The following is a 15,931-nucleotide window of genomic DNA, read 5'->3' as shown; positions in this document are numbered from 1 at the left end:
ATCTACAAAACAGATTACCTACTAAAACCAAAGATCTAACTCCTTTTGAACTGTGGAATGGAGTAAAACCCAGTTTAAAGCACATCAAAGTGTTCAGAAGTAAGTATACGCATACATCCCCAATGAGCAGAGGGGAAATTGGACTGCAGCACTTTTTTGTGGGATATGAATCAGGCAGTAAAAAAATATAGAATACTTGACCCTGCCACAGATACTATCATGTTGCGCAGTGTTGCTTGTTTTGATGAGAAACCAGAATCTAATGTCAGCACAATGTCTCATTGTGACTTAGTTTTTCCAACAGGCGAAGAAGCTAAACAGAAACTATGGTGTCAAAACAAAGAAGTAAAAAATCAATCTTGATGTTGCAGAGAGATCTGATCAAGAAGGGGTGATTGAACCACAATTATAGGTGAGATGTTCAAATAGGATTAATAAAGGGATTCCACCTAAAATATTCTGTTTTGAGGCAAAAGAGGAGAAAATACCTGAATCTATAGATTGGCATAAAATAAAAGAAATACTCAATTCAGAAATACATAAGTGGATACAGGCTGCTAAGGAAGAGATTGGTTCACTTCATAAAAAGTGAACCAATAAAAATAAGTGAACTTCATTAAAATAAGACATGGACACTTGTAAAGTTACCAGAAAACAGAAAGACTATAGGATGCAAATGGATGCTTAATATTTCACCATTAAGTATGATGGAAAAGGAGACATTCAGCCAGGTTGGTTGCTAAGGGGTATGCACAGAAATATGGTGAGGCTATGAAGTTACTTGTGTGCCAGTAGTTAAATACACATTGATTAGACTGTTACTTGCAATTGCTACATTTAAGGGAGTGTATGTGCATCATTTAGATTTAAAGACTGCATTTTTATATGGTGATATCAAAGAGGATAAATATGTGCAGCAACATCCAGGTTTTGATGAGTTAGGTAAAGAAACTCTTGTGTGTAAATTACAGAAAATGTATATATGGACTTAAACAAGCAGCCAGAGCTTGGAATGGTAAATTAAGTCCATTGCTTTTGGAAGAAGGATTTAGATAGGGAAAAGCTGACCTTTGTCTGTACAGTAGAAATAAAGATGGAAGATGGACATACATTATTATATATGTAGATGATCTGATTGTTTGACATCAGGATAAGAAAGGATTATGATGAGATAGTGAAAATTTAAATAAAGTAGAACTTAAAGATTTAGGTGAAATATCTTATCTCGGGATACAAATAAAAAGGTGAGATGATGGAAGTTTTACACTCAATCAGAGGCAAAAAATCATAGACAACTGAGCATTTTGGTTTAACAGAGTCAAATAACATGAGTACTCCAATGGAAGTGGGTTTCTTAAAAGGAGAAGGAATTCGTTGAGTCTCTGGAAAGCAATGAAAACTACAGAATGAAAATTGGAAAGTTACTGTTAACAAGTGTATTGCTTCCTGATGCAACAGCTGGAATATTGTGTAGGGAAATGAATTCACCAGCAAAGGACTGGGTTGCACTTAAAAGAATTGCACAGTATTTAAAGGGAACAGCAGTTTTGGAATTAGTATTGCCAACATGTGAGGAAACCAGGTTAATTGGATACATGGATGCCAACTGGGCTGAAGATAGAGATGACAGAAAGTCAACTAGTGGCAAAGTGTGTGTGTGTGTGTGTGTGTGTGTGTGTGTGTGTGTGTACACACACATACATATTTGTGGTGGTGTGGCAATCTCATGGTTATAAGCAAGAAACAATCTATTGTAGCTTTATCTTCAACTGAAGCTGAGTATATATCTGTGGCACAAACTTGTCAAGAGGTTATTTGGTTGCATAAACTTCTAAAAGATTTTGGAATAGTTGCATTGAAGTCTACTATAATGTATGAAGAATCAAATTGTCTTATTATGTCACAAAGTGAGAAGGTTACATAGAGAAGTAACCATACTGATGTGAAATATCACTGTGTAAGAGAATTACAGGAGAAAAGTTGATATAAAATACTGTGCTTCAGAAGAATGGTTGAAGACACACTGACAAAACCATTAAACAGAACAATTTCAAAATTTGAGGATGGCAATTGGGCTTATAAATTAAGGAACAAGACAAAGAGAAGGGAATTGTTGAGACTTATGAGTATATACATTGTATTTGTTCTTGCCACTAATGTATTGTCTGTATATTTGTGTATAGGCTTGCAATAGAGTTTAAAATGCTGCTGTCAATCAGCTTTGTAGACTGAATTGTCAGTTAGTATTTCTTACTAGATGCTTGAGACTTATTTTTCTATTAGGATGATCTTTCACTCAAAGTAGGACTGTGTTTATAATTTAATAAGTCTCAGTTTCCGCTCTGTTACACTCAGCTACACAGGAAGTACCTAAACATATGTCTAAGGGCTGCAAAGGCCTTAGGGACATATTGACACAGAGAGTTTTCATGGAGAAAGGAGGTCACTGAAATTCCTTCCCTCCCTCTCCCCCCTCTCTCTCACACTCACACACACACTCGCACCCATGCAATGTTAATCTGAAACTCTTCAGAAGCACTGATGCTACATCAGTAGTTCTCCCGTTGCACTGATGCTTTGTTAATCAGGATGTCAGCCACAGAATGGAAGAAAAATAACTGTTAGCATTGTTCCACAGATGCTTATGAAAGAGTTTCAAGTCCATGCAGCACTGTAGTGGAAATGTTTGACAGGATTTTTCATACTCCTGCTTGTGCAAAAGGTTGTGCAAGATCTTGCATGACTGGAAGAGCATGACTGGTTTTGATTTCATTTTTCCTGCTCATTGCCCCAGCACTAAGTGTAACATCCCTTCCATGAGCTGAATATGTTTTTACCATGTAAAAAGGTGCCTTGGGATAATAAGAACAGCCCTGCTGGATCAGGCCCAAGGCCCATCTAGTCCAGCATCCTGTTTCACACAGTGGCCCACCAGATGCCACTGGAAGCTGACAGGCAGGAGTTGGAAGGTTAATCTGTGAAGAGCAGACACAGCTGAGAAGGTGGGCAAGCTGTTCTAAACATTTAGCCTTTCCCCCTTAAAACAAACTAACAGAAAGAGGGGAGATTTCATGGGCTGTTTCTCTTTAAGGGGTAGGTCTTAGGCTCTCTCTGTGTGTATGTGTGTGTGTGATTTGCTAGGGTTAGAATTTCCCAGGGCTAGGATTTGCTAGGGCTACCAAACTCCAGTGTTTTACTTTGTTGTCCCTGCCTGGAGGGGGTGGAGTCAGCTAGGGCTGGGAGAGGCCCCACATTCCTTTGACTCACATCCTATGTCTCAGTTGGAAAGCGACTCTACATAAGAGTTGAAGGCCCAAGAGCATAGCGAATAGAGCATAGCGAACAGGACATAGGAGTTTTGCAGGAGTTTAGCGGGAAGTGTGCAGGTGAGCCTGGAACAAACCCCTGTGATCACAAGGAGCCTGGTGGAGAAGAGGACATAAGTACAAACCCCTCCCTCATATCCCTCATATTCTTGGGAAAGGCTGTTTGGACAGATAAATAGCTGACCATTACAGCTGAGACCTATCCTTCTAATAAACTATCTAATAAACAGATAATAAACTACTTCTAATAAACTATCTCTAAATACTGTAAAAAGCCAACCAAAAACAGTATGAGGATAGAAAGTCAGCCTCAGGGATGTGACTGAGGCATCGCACTCCAGGGCTGGCAGCAACTCTGCTGTCAGGGAGAATGAAGGTCTTGGGCAAGGAGGACATCAGTCTGAGGAAGAGGGAAATGCTCCTTTAGAAGGGACCCCTTCCGTGGTTGATGAGCCCATATCCACTCGCACAGGGGATACTCCGCTGGGTGATGGGGGCCTCCTTGTAGTGGGTGATTCGATCATTAGAGGTATAGAGAGATGGGTTTGTGACCTACGTGTTGACCGAACGGTGAATTGCCTGCCTGGTGCGAAGGTTGTGGACCATGGTTCCATCAAATTCAGCATACATGCAGGGAGGAATCACCAAGGACGTCTAACACAGACATTTTGAATTTCAGAAGAGGAAACTTCTCCAAAATGAGGATTATGGTTAAAAGAAAGCTGAAAGGGAAAATCAGGAGAGTAGCATTGCTCCAGAGTGCATGGAGTTTACTCAAAACCACAATACTAGAAGCCCAGTTAGATTGCATACCCAAAAGGAGGAAAGGTACCACTAAGTCCAGGAGGATGCCAGCATGGCTAATGGGTAACGTCAAGGAAGCCATAAAAGGAAAGAAGAGTTCCTTCCGAAATTGGAAGGCCTGTCCAAATGAAGAGAACAGAAAGGAACACAAACTCTGGCAAAAGAAATGCAAGGTGACAATAAGGGAGGCAAAAAGAGAGTTTGAGGAACATTTAGCCAAAAGTATCAAGGGGAATAACAAAAACTTCTTTAAATACATCAGAAGCAGGAAACCTGCCAGGAAGGCAGTTGGACTATTAGACAATGAGGGAGTGAAAGGGATTATTAAGGAGGATATGAAGGTTGCAGAGAAGCTGAATGAGTTCTTTGTGTCTGTCTTCATGGCAGAGGATACTGAGTATATACCTGTTCCTGAACCAGGCTCTTCAGGGATGGTGGCTAGAGAGCTGAGTCAGATAAAAGTGACAAAAGATGATGTTCTAAACTGCCTGAAAAAACTGAAAGCTAACAAAGCACCAGGGCCGGATGGCATCCATCCAAGAGTCCTCAAGGTACAAAATGTGAAATTGCCAACCTCCTTGCTAAAATATATAACTTATCCCTGAAATCGGGCTTTGTACCAGAGGACTGGAGAGTAGCACATGTAACACCGATTTCCAAATACCGATCCAGGGGCAATCCAGGAAATTACAGGCCGGTTAGCCAAACATCCGTTCCAGGCAAATTGATGGAAAGCATCCTCAAGGATAAAATTGTAAAGCACCTAAAAGAACAGGCCCTGCTGGGAGTGAGCCAGCATGGCTTCCGCAAAGGTAAATCTTGCCTCACCAACCTTTTGGAGTTCTTTGAGAGTGTCAACGAGTGTGTGGCTCAAGGTGATCCAGTTGACATAGTATACCTGGACTTCCAAAAAACAATGGACAAAGTTCCTCATCAAAGACTCCTGAGGAAACTCAGCAGTCATGGGATAAGGGGACAAGTACATGTGTGGATTGCTAACTGGTTGAAAGACAGGAAACAGAGGGTTTCACCATGGAGGGAAGTAAGAAGTGGGGTCCCCCAGGGATCTGTACTAGGACCAGTGTCTATTAATTTATTCATAAATGATCTAGAAGCAGGGGTAAGCAGCAAGGTGGCCAAATTTGCAGATGATACCAAACTCTTTCAGGTAGTGAAATCCAAAAAGGATTGTGAGGAGCTCCAAAAGGATCTCTCCAAACTGGGAGAGTGGGTGACGAAATGGAAAATGCAGTTCAATGTTGGCAAGTGTAAAGTGATGCATATTGCGCCAAAGAACCACAACTTCAAGTATAAGCTGATGGGATCTGAGCTGTCGGTGACTGACCAGGATTGGGATCTTGGGGTCGTGGTGCACAGCGTGTCGAAAGTGTTGACTCAATGTACAGCAGCTGTGAAAAAGGCCAATTACATGCTAGGGATCATTAGGAAGGGGATTAAAAATAAAATGGCTAATATTATAATGCCCTTATACAAAACTATGGTGCGACCGCACTTGGAGTACTGCGTACAGTTCTGGTCACCACATCTTAAAAAGGACATTGTTGAACTGGAGAAGGTACAGAAGAGGGCAACCAAGATGATCAGAGGCCTAGAACACCTTTCTTATGAGGCAAGACTACAACACCTGGGGCTTTTTAGTTTAGAAAAAAGATGACTTTGGGGAGACATGATATAGGTCTATAAAATCATGCATGGTGTGGAGAAAGTGGAGAGAGAGAAAGTCTTTTCCCTCTCACACAACACTAGAACCAGGGGTCACTCCATGAAATTGATTGCCAGGAGGTCTAGGACCAACAAACGGAAGTACTTTTTCACACAATGCGTGATCCACTTGTGGAACCCTCTGCCACAGGATGTGATGATAGCCAGCAACCTGGATGGCTTTAAGAGGGGTTTGGATAACTTCATGGAGGACAGATCTATCATTGGCTACCAGTCGGAGGGCTGTAGACCACCTCCAGCCTCAAAGGCAGGATGCTTCTGAGTACCAGTTGCAGGGGAGTAGTGGCAGGAGAGGGGGGATGCCACAGGGGACGCCCTGTGGCTTCTGGAGGCATCTGGTGGGCCACTGTGCAAAATAAGATGCTGGACTAGATGGGCCTTGGGCCTGATCCAGCAGAGCTGTTCTTATGTTCTTATGTTGAGGGCATGTCCTCTCTCCTGCTGTTACTCCCCTGCAACTGGTACTCAGAGGCATCCTTCTTCTGAGGCTGGAGGTGGCCTTTAGTCCTCCAACTAGTAGCCGATGATAGACCTCTCCTCCATGAAGTTATCCAAACCCCTCTTAAGGTTATACAGGTTGTTGACTGTCACCACATCTTGTGGCGGAGAATTCCACATGTTGATTATGCTGTGTCTGGAAACGTGCGTATGTCTGTTGGTCCTAAATTTCCTGGCAATCAATTTCATGTGATCCAACCTATTCTCCTGTATCACCCAGTTGCTTCAGAATTAACTTAAACTTTTCAACAGCATATCACATGGTGTACATAAATTGAAACAAAAAGTGATTTTAATTAACTGTCAGCATACTCCAATTTCATTTGTGTAAGACAACCCTCTTCCTTACAGTGTTATTTCACCTTGCCTTCACATCTGTGCTCATCAACTTTTGCTGAGAACTTAATATCCATTCTTCCCTTCGAGCCCCCTTGCGGTGTCTCAAGAGATGTTACACCATCAGTATTCAGGATCAATCCTGGCATGAAAGATGTTGTGTCAGTTATTTCTAGCAAGGTTCCTTCCTTCATAGCTTTAAGCAGTTACTTGGGATGGTTCTAAAAGCGTAACAAAAGTTATTTCCTTTTTCTGTGTTAAAATCCATCTAGCCTGATTTAGGCTAACCTGGACATTTAAAGAAAAAACAGTGACACCTGTTATGAGTGGCAATAAAACTGTCTGGATGATGATCAATCTTGTTTCAGGCAAGGATAAAACTCCTTGAACTGAAGCATAACAATCAATCAGATTGACAGGAATATTACACACGTTATCTCTTGAAGTAGTATGCTTCCTAGCAAAGATTCCTAATTTGTCTTTCCTTTCCTGCCTGTCAGGCACCAGATCTGCCATTCATGCCGTTACTAGCCATAAGCAAAGTGCAGCTAAGCATGTCTCCATCTTCAAAGCAGGACTGTATTTTTCAGCAGTCAGATCCCATCATTATCATCATGAAATGGCATCTATTTTTCAGCCACACACACACACTTCTCATTTGAACTTGACCTTTGGAGTGGGTCACTGAATAATTAATTTTTGGGGAGTGGGGGGACACCTCAGGTCTTCTAGTCCTACCCTCTGCTCAGTGCAGGGTCAGAAGCTACTACTTACCAACTCTCACAGCCTGGTATTCAACACAAACTCATCTAGAATAACTGTATCATCTCCAGTTCTGTCATCATCTCCAGTAGCCAACATATGTATTATTTTAATAAGTTCTACCTGCTTTATTGTTCCAGATTAAAGACCCTAGAATAATCTTCCATTGCATGCATTAACGGTAAAGTGTGCCGTCGATTCGGTGTCGATTCCTGGTGACCACAGAGCCCTGTGGTGGTGTGGGGTTTTTTGTAGAATACAGGAGGGATTTGCCATTGCCATCTCCCACACTGTATGAGATGATGCCTTTTATCACCTTCCTATATTGTTGCTGCCCAATATAGGTGTTTCCCATAGTATGGGAAACATACCAGGGGGGATTTGAACCGGCAACCAGACTTCAGATCAGCTGTTTGTGCCAAACAATGGTAACTGTCTTAAAATTGTGGAGGTGATGGGAGAGCTTGATTCAGTACTTCAGGAGCATCTAAGAAGCATTCCCATCCAAGAAAGCCACACTCACTATCTGGGGAAAACAATGAGAGGCAGCATAGTATAGCGGTTAGACTAGGACTGGGGATACCCGAGCTCAAATCACCATTCAGTCATAGATGGACTGTCACCGGGTGACTCTGGGCCAATCATTTATCTCTCAGTCTAACCTACCTCACAGGATAGTTTTGAGGATAACCAGAACCATGTATACTGCTCTGGGCCCCTTGGAGAAAGAGCAGGATATAAATGTAATAACTAAAACACATCATCCAGTTCTTGGTGACACAAATCAAACAGAAGATTTGGGTGCTCTCAAGATCTGCAAAATATTGCTTTGTCATTCTGTACACTGAACATCAGTCAGACTTAACAAAATGATTTCCATGTTGCATTTTGTAACCGCACCAGAATCTAATGTAAATGTGCTTGCTACAGTGAATGTCAGAGATCTTTTCCTGGATTTCATTGACATAAATGATACTGCAGGAGCTGGGATGAAAAATGTGCTTCTTCAAAAGAGGAAGAAATGGGAATTGAAGAGGCAGGTCTAGGATAATGGAACCAACTTGGAAGGGAAGAACAGGGGCATACAGATATGAGTGAGTGAGCTAAATCCCTGCACTGTATTTGTCCCTTGCATTTCCCTTGCATTCATTGGAATGGTGCCACAATTGCAGTTATGGAGGATGATGCTTTGACAGGAGCTACTTAAAACAAAACAAAAGCAGAAGGAAAGGGAAAATATGTAACTTCACCTTTCTCTGTGGTTTGGTGATGAGGCATTATGTACTGTTTGCAAAGAAACATAGCAAAAGACACCAAGGAGTTGATGCTGATGGTTCTGGAGCAATACAACAACTGCAGCCATAGTTACCGGGATCTGAAAATGTTCTGAAACGTTCACAGAAGTTGGCGGAGGAACTTCATATTGATGCTGCTTTCCTGTCTGTACAATAATGTTGGTCTCACCGTAGAAAACACATGTTGATAATGAGAGGATCCCATCATAGACCTCAAACAACAGGTCAAATAGGAATCATTTTACCAAGTTATAGGCTGTGCAATCCAATTTCTTGCAGCTCAGAGAACACAGTTGTATTTTGGGGGCGTTCTACCATATTTTAAAACTCAAGAAAACTGCACCTGCAAGCAGTGTGAGGAACTAGATATAAGGTGAGCACGTGGCATATTGTGGGACACTAATGCATCTGACATATTATGAACAGGAAGCACGCTCCAGTTATAAACCTGCAAACTCAATCCCAATGGATGTCCTGAAGAATGTCTGTGCAAACAACATGATTTCCCTCTTTCCAAAGGCCTTTATTTCTCTGCACAGACTCTTGACCCTTCTTGTAACAGGTGCCAGTGGATAGCTTTCTCGAAGCTGAAACAAAAACATACCTGCATTTCACAACACAGAACATGCCAGAGCCATGTGCTTTGAGGACACAGTTTGTACTTTTGTGACTTGTAAATCACGAAGCAGCAATTTGATTATTTGAAAAAAGGATGGGAGAGTCAGCCCGCTGTATGCAGCCAGAAAAGTTGAGTTTGTTATTTGGAAGTGTCAGAGTTAGAAGACTTTGAAACCCCCCAAACAGCTGCTCTCACATCACCTTCCCCTTGGAGAGTGTGTACTTCACCTAATTTGCATCCAGGACAGGCTGGCCCCTTTGGTAAGCCTGCAGCATCCTGAACCACTTTTCCCTCCCTTGTGTGTGTGCACTTCCTAACTTATACACTCATAGGAACATAGGAAACTGCCATATATTGAGTCAGACCATTGGTCGATCTAGCTCAGTATTGTCTTCACAGACTGACAGCGGCTTCTCCAGGAGGGAAGACGCAACCAAGAGGTTCACGTGGATGAGACAGTAAATCTCTTCTGGAACAGTTTGTATGGTTATGTGCAAAAAGACAAGAGTATCTCTTCTAAACAGCAATGGGTCAAATTGTGGAAATGGACATCGGACGTAACCCCCCGATTACCTGATGTGCCTTGAAATACCCCACCCCCGAGTTACAGTACTACCTGCATATACTTCATAACCTTGTGGGTTTCCAAATCCTTGTGTGTAAATCTTTGTAGATATATCATGTACAAACAACCACTTTGTATATAATTGTGCTTTGGCAACATACTGTATGCTTTGGTAGTTTGTTGGTTCAATAAAAAAAATCTTGTCCTATCTTGGAGAAGCCAGGGAGGGAACTTGAAACCTTCTGCTCTTCCCAGAGTGGCTTCATCCCCTGAGGGGAATATCTTGCAGTGCTCACACATCAAGTCTCCTATTCAGATGCAACCAGGGCAGACCCTGGTTAGCTATGGGGACAAGTCGTGCTTGCTACCACAAGACCAGCTCTCCTCCATCACGAGCATGGGCTCTTTACCATACACTTGCAAGTAGTTCATATGCATCTCACTTCAAAATTACTTTTGAAATACACCCTCAGAAAAAGACAAGAGAAATGCATTGACAGCAATGCTGTTTTTAGACATTCACAGCATCCTGGGTGTCTTCCAGATTACGAGCTTTGTGCTGGTAGAAAGTGTTGCAAGGTGCACCGGAATGGTACGACGTTTCCAAACCGTGAGTAAAGGGTTGTTCAATGCTTCGTGGTAGGCTGGTGGCTGTTCATATTGCTGTCCACTGCAACATGGTTTCCAGGTGGGGGGTGTCCATTGTCTCCTTGAATCACATTATCTGCCCCTCCTCCTGCTCCATTTTGGGCCAATGGGGTCATGGAGGGCAGGGGGGTGACATGACAACCTTAAAAAAAATATTTCTGGGCTACCTTGTGCAAAGCCGTCAGGAGGGGAAAGTGCCATTCCAAAACAAAGATGTAATTGCAGCATTGCACCTTTGCACAAGCGCGCCAGCAAAACAAACACACACAACAGCAGAGAGGGTGGTGGCGGGGGAGTCAAGGCAGCTGTCCCCCTTGCTTTACCCCCGCAAAGCGGTGAGCAAAGCAAGCCCATGCAGAGCCCCTTGGAGCCCCCTTGCAAAAAGCCTCCATCGCCTTCATTTGCAGCCAGCACATAAGAGCCTCCACCTGACCCTCTCCATGAGCCCTGAGGCAGCAGGCAGGGCAAGAAGGGGTGGCTGCACGCTGCTCCCCCTTTGCACAATGAAAAATAAGAAAAATCAGGAAAAACATGAAATAAAAGATTTTTTAAAGAGATAATAAAATCGAAGCGGGAAGGGACAATATGGACAGATCACTCTCCCCCTCGCTGAATGAATGCCACTTACACAGCAGAAACATTGTTGCAACCCTCCTATAAGGGAAAAATACTGCTACTTGCCTGCAATGCAGATGCAACGTTGTACTGCTTGCAGCGCAGCAATAAAACCTCAAATAGGGCATCAGAAATATGGACGGCACCTTACTGCCAGTGAGGTCAGAACGCAGGCAGTACGGAAGCACAAACAGCAGACATGTTGTGAAACTGTTGCAGCGTGTAATCTGGAAAATGGACTGGAGAGCTTAAAACATACATTCTGTGCATCTGATGGTTGTTCTTTTACATAATGGCTCCGTTCACAAGAGCCATTATTTACTAACTTTTAAAAAAGTTCTACCCCATCATTCTACAAGAGACCCAAGGCAACCTACCAAAAAACACAATACAAATGTAATACAAACAAGAGCAATCAAACAATTACACGCATAACTTAACCACATAGACACACCAAGATGGGATCCAGAGTGGTCCCATGAGTATATGCTGGGAGTGTTACACACCACTGCAAACTAAGCTGCCACCCAGACTGGAGAGATTAAAAGGTGCCTGTTATGACTTTCTAGACCAGCAGTAGGCAACCTTGGTTCTCCAGCTGTTATTGAACAACTGATGGGAGTTGTTGTTCAGGATGCTGTAGAATGATGGGAGTTGTAGTTCAACAACAGTTGGACAACCAAGCTTGCCCACTCCTGGTCTAGAAACTAGAAGGCAGCCTTGGGGCGGTGGGAGAGACACAATTCATCATTTGGCTCTTGGGTAGCATCAACGAGGATGGCCCTTTCATGAGGCAAGATGAGGTGGTTGCCTCAGGCAGCAGATTGTTGTGGCGAGAAACACCTCATCACTGACATTACAGCAGCTCTTTGGGACCAACTAGGGATGTGCACAGAACCACGGAGGTGTGGTCCGGCACTGGGGGGCATGTAACTTTAAGGGGGGGTAGTACTTTTCCCCCCCCGCCACTCTTCCTCCTCTGGCACTGGTGCGTTTTAAAATCTTCCTGCCGCGCACGCGCCTTGATGTATGCAGCACGCGCATGCCAGCGGCAAAGACAAGCGTGCGCGCCACGCAGGGTGCATGCACGCCGCTAGCTTTACTCCTTTGAAGGCTTTGGATGACAACGATGGGGACAGGGGCGGCAGGGAGGAGCTCCAGGAAGATTTTAAAACGCACCAGCGCCGGAGGGAGAAGAGCGGCGGGGGGGGTAAGTACTACCAACCCCCCCTTAAAGTTACATCCCCCTGCCCTCCCGAACCTCCGAACCGGTCCGGCGGTCTTTTACATTGTGCCCGGACTGAACCCTGCACACTCCTAGGACCAACTTAATCCTAGCAAGTTTTTCAGGGAGAGCATCTCTCCTGATACTGCTTGCCCAGGTGCTTTTTATTGGCTTCAGCTGATATGCCAGCTGCGTCCGTTTCTTGAGATGAACGACCTCAAAACAGTGATACATATACTGCTGACCTCTAGGCTGGATTACTGCAATGTGCTCTATGTGGGGCTGCCTTTGTACGTAGTCCAGAAACTATTGTTGGTCCAGAATGCAGCAGCCAGGTTGGTCTCTGGGTCATCTAGGAGAGACCCTATTACTCCTGTGTTGAAAGAACTACACTGGCTGCCAGTACGTTTCTGGGCAAAATACGAGGTGCTGGTTATTACCCATAAAGCCCTAAACACCTTAGGCCCTGGGTATTTAAGAGAATGTCTTCTTCGCCATGAGCCCCAACTGCCTGTTAAAATCACCTGGAGAGTTTCGTCTGCAGTTGCCACCAACTCGTCTGGCAGCTACTGCAGAACAGGCCTTCTCCGTTGCTGCCCCTGGACTTTGGAATCCTCTCCCTGTTGAAATAAGAGACTCCCCATCTCTGGCAACTTTTTAAAAGGCACTGGAGACACATTTATTCACCCAGGCTTTTAATTAGATTTATAGTTCTAAAAAAATTAATACTGGGTTTTAAAAGTTTTTAGTGTTTTAAATGATTTTAATTGATAACTGATTTGATGTTTTAATGATTTTAATTGTAAACTACCCAGAGACACAAGTTTTGGGTGGTATAGAAATATTTTAAACAAATAAAATAAAATAAAGTTGCATTTGAAATTCTATGCAATGAACAACTCTCACATGGTTCACAAAGGAGGCACATTTTAAAAGCAATGCATGCTGAGTGCAGCTCTAGGCAATTCATCTCTGGTTGTATACTACAAAGCCATTTTGTAGAAGTGTGTGGTGCTAGCCCAGCGGTCTGCCTGGAATTAACTGAATTGTGCTTCAAGAGGCTCAGACAGTTTTTTGTAGACTTATGAAGACTCACATGTGTTCTGAGTCACATGTTTTTTGAGGACCCCCTATGCTCGAAGGTTTGTTTTTCCCCCATCAAAGATAGACTTAAAATCCCACTTACAATGTAAACCACTAAGAGACTGTGTGGTGGTGAAATCACTTGTGAATGGCTGAGGGGCTGTGATGTCAGTGACATGGAATGATCATCAATAGTGACTGCTGAGGGAATGAAACTGCCAACAATGGAATGTTCGCAAGCAATTTTCTTTGAGCCAATGGAAAGGTCATTTTGCCTGGGACCCCTTACTGCATGAACTGTGTAGGCAGCACTTAGAAATAATGAGAACTAGTGGGAAGCAGTTCCTGGTGATAAGGAAACCACATATGGCAGCATAGCTGAAGAGACTAAGTGATCGTGTTAAGAAACAGGAATCTAAGAGTGGAATAAGCAGAGGTGATAGAAGAGAAAGAGGAAAGGGAATTTAGCAAAACAGGCTGATAAATGAAGAGGCTGGCAAAGGACAGAGGCCACACAGTGGCTGGCTTGGGGTCCCTTTTTTCAAGTACACATTCTATATATATGCAAAACAGTTTTGAAGATTAACCCAAACTTGTCCAAGTAAATTCTGGTTTCATGCATGTGTTTCAGAATGTAGTTTCACATTTGTTCTGCCCCAACCATGTTCAGAGAGATTATTATTATTATTTCTTGTTTACACAGACAGGTGTTATTGACTGGTTTGTTTTATCCAGACATCGAGTCCCTCCCAAGGACCTGGGATGCCAGAATTTTACTGTCAGTTGTTATAGATATTGTCGCAGAATATAGGCTGTTCCCAGTAAAGCTGCTTTTTGTAATTGGCTGATGGTGATTTCTGTGGCCCCTATGGTGTGGAGGTGCTCTTCAAGGTCTTTTGGAACTGCACCCAGGGCACCAATGACCACTGGGATTATTTGGGTCTTTTTCTGCCACAGCCTTTCAATTTCAATTTGTAGATCTTTGTATTTGGTGATTTTTTCTAGTTCTTTTTCTTCTATTCTGCTATCCCCTGGTATTGCTATGTCGATTATTTTCACTTGTTTTTCTTTCTTCTCGACTACAGTTATATCTGGTGTATTGTGTGGCAGATGTTTGTCTGTTTGTAGTCGGAAATCCCATAATATTTTTACATCTTCATTTTCGACCACTTTTTCAATTTGATGGTCCCACCAATGTTTGGCTACAGGTAGCTTGTATTTTTTGCAGATGTTCCAGTGTATCATCCCTGCTACCTTGTCATGCCTTTGTTTGTAGTCAGTCTGTGTGATCTTTTTACAACAGCTGATTAGGTGGCCCACTGTTTCATCTGCTTCTTTACAAAGGCGGCACTTGCTGTTTGTGGTTGATTTTTCGACTTTTGCTCTTATTGCATTTGTTCTTAGTGCCTGTTCTTGTGCAGCCAGTATTAAACCCTCTGTTTCTTTCTTCAAGTTGTCATTCTTAAGCCATTGCCAGGTCTTGGTGATGTCTGATTTTCCACTTATATTGTGCAAATATTGACCATGTAGTGGCTTATTTCTCCATTTTTATGCTCGGTTCTTGACTTGTTTTTTCTTGTAGGCCTGCTTTGTTTCATTGGTGTTGAATAGTTTTGCATTATTGACCATTTGAAGTGCATCTTCTTCACTGTCCTTTATATTATTATTATTATTATTATTATTATTATTATTATTATTATTATTAATTTACATTTATATCCTGCTCTTCCTTCAAGGAGCCCAGAGCAGTGTACTCCATACTTGAGTTTCTCCTCACAACAACCCTGTGAAGTAGGTTAGGCTGAGAGAGAAGTGACTGGCCCAGAGTCACCCAGCTAGTATCATAGCTGAATGGGGATTTGAACTCAGGTCTCCCCGGTCCTAGTCCAGCACTCTAACCACTATACCACGCTGTGCCAAAGAGGCCAGAACAGCTGGATGGCCCTTCATTCCAGACAGTTTAGGCCAAAGAACGTCTACTTCTGAATAGGTCCCCTGCACTCTCCCCCAGTCTAAGATCTGGGGCTATGAGAATCACATAGAGCTTCCTAAAACGGCAACCCTGCACAAAATCTGCTGCCGCCACCAATGCAGACTGATTTTTCACTTCAGGGTATTTTCACCTATTTAGCTCTGGGCTGCTTTCACAACTGAAATGATAGCAGGAACATCCATAGGAACTGCGTAAGAAACCAGACCCATATCACCACCTCTTGGCATGGCAACATTTATTTATTTATAAATTTATAATCCACTTTTCTCCACAGATGTCATCATGCCCAGTAGCTGCCAAACACATCAGATCCATATGCTATAGCCCATTCTTAGACAAGGCCAAGTGCCTTCTCCAGGTCTAGGGACATTCAGTCCTGGATAATGTCTGTGAGGATGCTCAGTTGTTCTGTATGCTCT

This window comes from Hemicordylus capensis, chromosome 2, assembly GCF_027244095.1.
Source record: "Hemicordylus capensis ecotype Gifberg chromosome 2, rHemCap1.1.pri, whole genome shotgun sequence".
In the NCBI taxonomy this organism is placed as follows: Eukaryota; Metazoa; Chordata; class Lepidosauria; order Squamata; family Cordylidae; genus Hemicordylus; species Hemicordylus capensis.
The sequence above is the reverse complement of the archived record's forward strand: the minus strand, read 5'-3'. Positions refer to the sequence as shown.